Source organism: Somniosus microcephalus, chromosome 20 (assembly GCF_052327205.1).
Source record: "Somniosus microcephalus isolate GS21.2 chromosome 20, FLI_Smic_1.0, whole genome shotgun sequence".
NCBI classification, from domain to species: Eukaryota; Metazoa; Chordata; class Chondrichthyes; order Squaliformes; family Somniosidae; genus Somniosus; species Somniosus microcephalus.
In genome coordinates, this window is record NC_141006.1 from 25676300 (window position 1) to 25686210 (window position 9911).

The 9911-nt window shown below is 60.3% G+C and overlaps 1 protein-coding gene across 1 annotated transcript in view; it reads right to left on the minus strand.

The window, feature by feature from the left end:
• The window catches only part of LOC147103097 (borealin-like), a 44549-nt gene extending 35033 nt beyond the window's left edge, over window positions 1-9516 (minus strand). The window contains exon 1 of the mRNA XM_085962415.1: window positions 9411-9516. The gene's annotated coding sequence lies outside the window, so the exon portion shown is untranslated. The remainder of the gene's footprint in view (window positions 1-9410) is intronic.
• Between the last annotated feature and the right edge of the window lie 395 nt (window positions 9517-9911).

The window sequence follows — 9911 nt, forward strand, 5'->3', positions numbered from 1 at the left end:
GCGCTTACAGTGTGATTTCTACCCTCTCACGCCACCTCAATCTGGACGTGGGCAAAGTTCTGGGAAGTCGGGCAAAGTTCTCTACCAAGCAAGGTCTTTGGAATGGGGACGGGATATGGGAATCATGCAAGCATATCAGTGCACATACCTGGTGGAAGGGACTTTGTGCATCTGAGGCCCTGTCACCCATTGCATCAGTGATACTCCAAATCCCACCTTCATCAGCGGCCTCTGAACGAAACTGGTCACTTTTTGGGAATACGCATACAAAGGTGCGCAACAGGCTGACTAACAAGAGAGTGGAGAAACTGGTGGCTATCCGGGCGAACCTACAACTTATTGAGCCAGATACAGAAGTGTCCACCACACAGCTAGACACTGACACAGAGGAGGAAATGGACACGTCAGAGAATCAGGAGAAGCAATGATGAGAAGACTCAGGAGTAGAAGACTCAAAAGGGACAAAATAAGGACAAATTACAGGCTAAATACGCTGACGCTCTTTTTATTTTATTTTAGATGGGTCTTTTTTGTGGGGGTTCAATAAAGTTCAAAATTATAACCTAAATAAAGTTTTGAAAGCCTGTTTTTATTTGTATGGAACAGTATGTCTATTTTGATGACAAAGATAATATAAGGGTCAGAGACAAAAACCATCAGTGTGCAAAAAAACTCTAAATTCCCAAAAATTCCCATGGAAAGTTTCCTCTTTTAAAAATTCCCAGAATTTTGCAATCCTAGGTAGCACTCTCCTGCCTGTTCACCAACGCAATGTCACTGAGCTCAGGTGGGAACTGCCCTTACAGGACGAGGCCTCAGAGTCCATTGTCCACTTCGGCCATCCTATGCCGCCACTTTTGTCAGTCTTCAATCCACCCTGGATAGGACAGTAACTTCCCAAGTCCATGCTTCAGGACAATGAGTACATTGAAAAGGGCATTCCCACCCTGGGTAATCATAAATGGTGGGAGGTGGTTTACAATGTGGGTCAGTCAGTCTGGAAGCGACTCGTGTCCTACATTTTCCTGATTGTCCAGGGCGTTTTTAAAATTCTTTTATGGGATGTGGTCGTCGCTGGCAAGGCCAGCATTTATTGCCCTTGGTGACCTCTGGTCCTCGCAGTCATCATTGCCCGATGAGAGACCAGCCGGCTATACCAGACTTCAGTCCACTTTGTATACTCACACTCAGGCCATGCAAGAGGTCAGGGTGCTTGGCAGACCCAGCCCTTCCAAATTGTGACAGTTTAAATTAGAAATTCTGCGCTGCCAAAGTATGAACGGGGAAGACCATCTTGAAACGACTATCTTGTATTATTAATCAAATAATTTATTCAATGTTAACCAGACAACTGTGCAGTTGGCCTGGGCAAAAGAAATGCAATTAAACTTAGACCTCCCCCGACACCAGCCGCCCCCCCTCCCCCGACACCCCCCCCCCCTCCCGCCCCCCACCCGCCCCCCCTCCCCCGACACCACCCGCCCCCCTCCCCCGACACCACCCGCCCCCCCTCCCCCGACACCACCCGCCCCCCCTCCCCCGACACCACCCGCCCCCCTCCCCCGACACCACCCGCCCCCCCTCCCCCGACACCACCCGCCCCCCTCCCCCGACACCACCCGCCCCCCTCCCCCGACACCACCCACCCCGACACCAGCCACCCCCCTCCCCGACACCACCCGCCCCCCCTCCCCCGACACCACCCGCCCCCCCTCCCCCGACACCACCCGCCCCCCTCCCCCGACACCACCCGCCCCCCTCCCCCGACACCACCCGCCCCTCCCCGACACCACCCGCCCCTCCCCGACACCACCCGCCCCCTCCCCCGACACCACCCGCCCCCGACACCACCCGCCCCCCCCGACACCACCCGCCCCCTCCCCCGACACCACCCGCCCCCTCCCCGACACCACCCGCCCCCCTCCCCCGACACCACCCGCCCCCCTCCCGCCGCCTCCCCCGACACCACCCGCCCCCTCCCCTGACACCCCCCTCCCCCGACACCACCCGCCCCCCTCCCCCGACACCACCCGCCCCCCCTCCCCCGACACCACCCGCCCCCCCTCCCCCGACACCACCCGCCCCCCCCGACACCACCCGCCCCCCCTCACCCGACACCACCCGCCCCCCCTCCCCCGACACCACCCGCCCCCCCTCCCCCGACACCACCCGCCCCCCCTCCCCCGACACCACCCGCCCCCCCTCCCCCGACACCACCCGCCCCCCCTCCCCCGACACCACCCGCCCCCTCCCCCGACACCACCCGCCCCCTCCCCCGACACCACCCGCCCCCTCTCCCCCGACACCACCCGCCCCCCCTCCCCCGACACCACCCGCCCCCCCTCCCCCGACACCAACCGCCCCCCCTCCCCCGACACCACCCGCCCCCCCTCCCCCGACACCACCCGCCCCCCCCCGACACCACCCGCCCCCCCTCCCCCGACATCACCCGCCCCCCCCGCCCCCGACACCACCCGCCCCCCCTCCCCCACCCCCTCCCCCGACACCACCCGCCCCCCTCCCCCGACACCACCCGCCCCCTCCCCCGACACCACCCGCCCCCCTCCCCCGACACCACCCGCCCCCCCTCCCCCGACACCACCCGCCCCCCTCCCCCGACACCACCCGCCCCCTCCCCCGACACCACCCGCCCCCCCTCCCCCGACACCACCCGCCCCCCCTCCCCCGACACCACCCGCCCCCCCTCCCCCGACACCACCCGCCCCCCCTCCCCCGACACCACCCGCCCCCCTCCCCCGACACCACCCGCCCCCCCTCCCCCGACACCACCCGCCCCCCCTCCCCCGACACCACCCGCCCCCCCTCCACCACCCGCCCCCCCTCCCCCGACACCACCCGCCCCCCTCCCCCGACACCACCCGCCCCCCCTCCCCCGACACCACCCGCCCCCCCTCCCCCGACACCACCCGCCCCCCCTCCCCCGACACCACCCGCCCCCCCTCCCCCGACACCACCCGCCCCCCCTCCCCCGACACCACCCGCCCCCCTCCCCCGACACCACCCGCCCCCCCTCCCCCGACACCACACGCCCCCTCCCCCGACACCACCCGCCCCCCTCCCCCGACACCACCCGCCCCCTCCCCCGACACCACCCGCCCCCCTCCCCCGACACCACCCGCCCCCCCTCCCCCGACACCACCCGCCCCCCCCTGACACCACCCGCCCCCCCCGACACCACCCGCCCCCCCTCACCCGACACCACCCGCCCCCCCTCCCCCGACACCACCCGCCCCCCCTCCCCCGACACCACCCGCCCCCCCCTCCCCCGACACCACCCGCCCCCCCTCCCCCGACACCACCCGCCCCCTCCCCCGACACCACCCGCCCCCTCTCCCCCGACACCACCCGCCCCCCCTCCCCCGACACCACCCGCCCCCCCTCCCCCGACACCACCCGCCCCCCCTCCCCCGACACCACCCGCCCCCCTCCCCCGACATCACCCGCCCCCCCCCGCCCCCGACACCACCCGCCCCCCCTCCCCCGACATCACCCGCCCCCCCCCGCCCCCGACACCACCCGCCCCCCCTCCCCCGACACCACCCGCCCCCCTCCCCCGACACCACCCCCTCCCCCGACACCACCCGCCCCCCTCCCCCGACACCACCCGCCCCCCTCCCCCGACACCACCCGCCCCCCTCCCCCGACACCACCCGCCCCCCCTCCCCCGACACCACCCGCCCCCCCTCCCCCGACACCACCCGCCCCCTCCCCCGACACCACCCGCCCCGCGCCCCCTCCACCGACACCACCCGCCCCCCTCCACCGACACCACCCGCCCCCCCTCCCCCGACACCACCCGCCCCCTCCCCCGACACCACCCGCCCCCCTCCCCCGACACCACCCGCCCCCCCTCCCCCGACACCACCCGCCCCCTCCCCCGACACCACCCGCCCCCCTCCCCCGACACCACCCGCCCCCCTCCCCCGACACCACCCGCCCCCCCTCCCCCGACACCACCCGCCCCCCCCTCCCCCGACACCACCCGCCCCCCTCCCCCGACACCACCCGCCCCCCCTCCCCCGACACCACCCGCCCCCCCCCCGACACCACCCGCCCCCTCCCCCGACACCACCCGCCCCCCTCCCCCGACACCACCCGCCCCCCCTCCCCCGACACCACCCGCCCCCTCCCCCGACACCACCCGCCCCCCTCCCCCGACACCACCCGCCCCCCCTCCCCCGACACCACCCGCCCCCTCCCCCGACACCACCCGCCCCCCTCCCCCGACACCACCCGCCCCCCCCTCCCCCGACACCACCCGCCCCCCCCTCCCCCGACACCACCCGCCCCCCTCCCCCGACACCACCCGCCCCGCGCCCCCTCCCGACACCACCCGCCCCGCGCACCCTCCCCTGACACCACCCGCCCCGCGCACCCTCCCCTGACACCACCCGCCCCCCTCCCCCGACACCACCCGCCCCCCTCCCCCGACACCACCCGCCCCCTCCCCCGACACCACCCGCCCCCCTCCCCCGACACCACCCGCCCCCCTCCCCCGACACCACCCGCCCCCCCCTCCCCCGACACCACCCGCCCCCCCTCCCCCGACACCACCCGCCCCCCTCCCCCGACACCACCCGCCCCCCTCCCCCGACACCACCCGCCCCCCTCCCCCAACACCAGCCACCCCGCACCCCTCCCCCAACACCAGTCGCCCTGCGCTCCTCCCCCGACAATATTCCCCCCTCATCCCGTGACCCTCCCCTACAACATTACCCCTCATCCTGCGACCTTCCCCAACAACATTCCCCCTCATCCCGTGACCTTCCCCAACAACATTCCCCCTCATCCCGTGACCTTCCCCAACAACATTCTCCCTCATCCCGTGACCTTCCCCAACAACATTCCCCCTCATCCCGTGAACCTCCCCCAACAACATTCCCCCTCATCCTGTGACCCTCCCCAACAACATCCCCCCTCATCCCGCGACCCTCCAACATTCCCCCTCATCCCGCGACCCTCCCCCAACAACATTCCCCCTCGTCCCGTGATCCTCCAATATTCCCCCTCGTCCCGTGACCCTCCCCCAATATTCCCCCCTCATCCCGTGAACCTCCCCCAACAACATTCCCCCTCATCCTGTGACCCTCCCCAACAACATCCCCCCTCATCCCGCGACCCTCCAACATTCCCCCTCATCCCGTGACCCTCCCCCAACAACATTCCCCCATATCCCATGACCCTCCCAACAACATTCCCCGCATATCCCGTGACCCTCCCCCAACAACATCCGCCCGATCCTCGCGCGGTAACAAATGCCAGAACTCTGGCTCTCCACCGCAGCCCCAGCAACTTCCTGCAATGAGATGGGAAGTCCGCGACTCAACCCGACACTGAACACAACCATCCCCAGCTGCTCTTAGCGTTACTGGGACATTAAAGCAGTCACAGGCGCCACTCACTCACTGCTAACTGACGCCACAACCGTTCAAATTTCAAATACACCGGACCAGCCAAGCAGAGCCCAGAAAACACCACATTCCGCACTTAACCACAGATCTGTTGGCTCAGTGACGGCCGATCAAGATAGAGATCAATACATTTTTTTTAAATTAAGGGAATCAAGGGATCTGGGGATAGTGCAGGAAAGTGGAGATGAGGTAGAAGATCTACCATGATCTTACTGAATGGCGGAGCAGGCTCGAAGGGCCAAATGGCCTACTCCTGCTTCTATTTCTTCTGTTTCTCAACTGCCTTATCAACTTGCCCTGCCACCTTCAAGGATTCATGCATATATACCCCTAGGTCACTCTGCTCTGCACCCCCCTCAAAATAGTGCCATTTTGATTATACTGCCTCTCCATGTTGTTCCTCCCAAAGTGCATCACCTCACACTTATCCCCATTAAATTGTATCTGCCATGTGTCTGCCCATTTCACCCGTCTGTCTATGTCCTCCTGAAGTCTGCTACTATCCTGCTATTCACTATGAGACAGGAAGCACGGAACGCAAACACCCCCAAACACAAATAGCGGCAATCGTTGTGAAGGCGAATCGGATATTAAAGGGGCAACACGCACTAATTACTCAGCGCTCCGCTTCTTACTGCAGCAGTTGCCGCCCCGCGCCAGTACGGTTTAAATTTCAAATAGACCGGACGAGCCAATTTATTACGTTGCCAAGTTTTGTATCATCTGCAAATTTTGAAATTGTGCTCCCTATACCCAAGCCCAGGTCATTTATATAAAAGAAGAAAAATGTTGCTTGGCAACGGCGCTGTGAAGCCTTGGGATGTTTTACTACCAGGGATGAAAGACTTCAGTTATGTGAAGAGAAATTGGGATTGTTCTTACAACAGAGGTTATGGGGAGATTTCACAGAGGCTTTCAAAATCATGAAGTGTTTTGATAAGAATAAATAAGGAGAAACTGTCCAGTGGCAGAAGGGTCCGTAACCAGAGGGTACCGACCCTTTAAAAGGTAATTTGTAAAAGAACCCAAGGCGACATAGGGGAAAAAGAATTACACAGCAAGTTGTTATGGCCTGGAAGAGTGGTGGAAACAGGTTCAATAATAATTCTTAAGAGAATTGGATAAATACTTCCAGTGGAAACATTTGCAGGGCTATGGGGAAAAGCAGGGGAGTGGGACTAATTGGACCGCTCTTTCAAAGAGCCGGCACAGACATGATGGGCCAAATGGCCCCCTTCTGAGCTGTGTCGTTCTATGATTCTATATAAATGTGTTAGCCAGTGGCTAGCACCCTCACCTCAGTCAGAAGGTTGTGGGTTCAAGTGCCACTCCAGAGACTGCGGCACAAAAAGCTAGGCTGACACTCCAGTGCAGTGCTAAGGGAGTGCGGCACTGTCGGAGGTGCCGTCTTTCAGATGAGACATTAAACCGAGGCCCTTTCCGCGCTCTCGGGTGGACGGAAAAGATCCCACGGCACTTTTTTGAAGAAAAGCAGGGCGGGGCGGGGCGTGGGGGGGATTCCAGGTGTCCTGGCCAATATTTATCCCTCAATCAACATCAGTGAAACCGATTCTCCAGGTCATTACCACATTGCTGTTTGTGGGAGCTTGCTGGGCGCAAATTGGCTGCTGTTTCCTACATCACAACAGTGACTACACTTCAAAAAGTACTTCATTGGCTGAAAAGCACTTTGGGACGTCCTGAAAGGTGCTATATAAATGCAAGTCTTTCTTTCAAGATGTTGTTGTTGAATGGCTTTTGGCCGTCGCACGGGGTAACGTCACAATGCCGAGGCGATGTGTGACGCGCCGGGTGCGGGCGGTGTCTGGAGGACTGACCGCCCACCCTGGGCGTTGCTTGAGCTCTCAACAACAACAACTTGTATTTATATAGCACCTTTAACATAGTAAAATGCCCCAAGGCGCTGCACGGGAGTACTTTAAGACAAAAAATTTGACACTGATCCACATAAGGATAAAGTAGGGCAGGTGATCAAAAGCTTGGTCAAAGAGGTAGGTTTTAAGGAGCATCTTAAAAGGAGGAAAGAGAGGTAGCAAGGCGGAGAGGTTTAGGCAGGGAATTCCAGAGCTTAGGGCCTAGGCAACAGAAGGCACGGCCACCAATGGTTGAGCGATTATATTCAGGGATGCTCAAGAGGGCAGAATTAGAGGAGCGCAGATATCTCGGGGGGGGGGGGGTTGAAGGAGATTACAGAGATAGGGAGGGGCGAGGCCATGGAGGGATTTGAAAACAAGGATGAGAATTTTGAAATCGAGGCGCTGCTTAACCGGCGAGCACAGGGGTGATGGGTGAACGGGACTTGGTGCGAGTTAGGACATGGGCAGCAGAGTTTTGGATGACCTCAAGTTTACGTAGGGTGGAATGTGGGAGGCCAGCCAGGAGTGCGTTGGAATAGTCAAATCTGGAGGTAACAAAAGTATGGATGAGGGTTTCAGCAGCGGATGAGCTGAGGCAAGGGCGGAGATGGGCGATGTTACGGAGGTGGAAGTAGGCGGTCTTTGTTATGCTGTGGACATGTGGTTGGAAGCTCATTTCAGGGTCAAATATGACACCAAGGTTGAGAACAGTGTGGTTCAGCCTCAGACAGATGTTAGGGAGAGGGATGGAATCAATGGCTAGGGAACGGAGTTCGTGGTGGGGACTGAAAACAATGGTTTCGGTTTTCCCAATATTAAATTGGAGAAAATTTTGGCTCATCCAGAACTATATGTCGGACAAGCAGTCTGACAATTTAGAGACTGTGGCGGGGTTGAGAGAAGAAGTAGTGAGGTAGAGCTGGGTGTCGTCAGTGTACATGTGGAAACTGACACTGTGTTTTCAGATGATGTCACCAAGGGGCAGCATGTAGATGAGAAATAGGAGGGGGCCGAGGATAGATCCTTGGGGGGACACCAGAGGTAACGATGCAGGAGCTGGAAGAGAAGCCATTGCAGGTGATTCTCTGGTTACGATTAGATAGCTAAGCATGGAACCAGGCGAGTTCAGTCCCACCCAGCTGGACAACTGTGGAGAGGCGTTGGAGAAGGATGGAGTGGTCAACTGTGTCAAAGGCTGCAGACAAGTCAAGAAGGACGAGGAGGGATAGTTTACCTTTGTCACAGTCACAAAGGATGTCATTTGTGACTTTAATGAGGGCTGTTTCGGTACTGTGACAGGGGTAGAAACCGGATTGGAGGGATTCAAAATGGAGTTGCGGGAAAGATGGGCACGGATTTGGGAGGCGACAACACGTTCAAGGACTTGAGAGGAAAGGGAGGTTGGAGATGGGGCGGTAGTTTGCAAGGACGGAGGGATCAAGGTTTGTTTTTTTTTGAGGAGAGGGGTGATGATGGCAGATTTGAGGGAAGGGGGGACAGTAATTGAGGAAAGAGAACCGTTAACAATGTCAGCTAACATGGGAGCCAGAAAATGAAGTTAGGTGGTCAGCAGTTTGGTGGGAATAGGGTCGAGGGAGCAGGAGGTGGGTCTCGTGGACAAGATGAGCTCGGAGAGGTCATGAGGGGAGATCAGAGAGAAACTGGAGAAAGATGTGAGAGCAGGGGGGGAGACAAAGAGAAACTGGAGAAAGATGTGAGGGCAGATCAGAGAGAAACTGGAGAAAGATGTGAGGGCAGATCAGAGAGACACTGGAGAAAGATGAGGGGCGGGGGGGAGATCAGAGAGAAACTGGAGAAAGATGTGAGGGCAGATCAGAGAGACACTGGAGAAAGATGAGGGGCGGGGGGGAGATCAGAGAGAAACTGGAGAAAGATGTGAGGGCAGGGAGGAGTTCAGAGAGACACTGGAGAAAGATGAGGGCAGGGGGAACCTTAGATGGAGTTTGGCCCAGTGGGCTGGGGAAGGAAGGGAAGTTAGAGGAAGCTCATATCGGAACCGGGTCTCATACCCAGCACGCCGCTGGAATGAGGCGCAGGAACGCTACCATCCCCAAACACAAACAGCACCGGCCCTTCTTACCGTGATTCAGATATTAAAAGAAAAACAATTATTCTCCGCTTCTCGCCCTCGCCGCCTCGCGCCACAAGTTTAAATTTCAAATGCGCCGGACAAGCCAATCGGAGTCCAGAAAACTCTACACTTCCGATCCAAGCCAGCCGGCAGCCAATCACAGCACAGCTGCTTCAGTGCCCGCCCAGTGCACGCCAATCACACTACGGCCTGTTCAGTCACCGCCAATCACCTTCTCGGCTGTCAGTGTACGCCAATCACACTATGGCCAGCTCAGCCAGCACCAATCACAGCTCGGCTATCTCAGTCACCACCAATCACAGCTCGGCTATCAGTGAACGCCAATCACAGTGCGGCTTTCTCAGCCAACCGCAGCAAAGTTCAACGGGCGTTTTCAAAGTCTAAAATATTTTTTGAGTACCAAATGATTAAAACAAAAGTGAATATGATTCTGCGTCAAAAATATCACTTTAGTCTCTTTTGGATTTAAATACAGGAATTAATACGCTG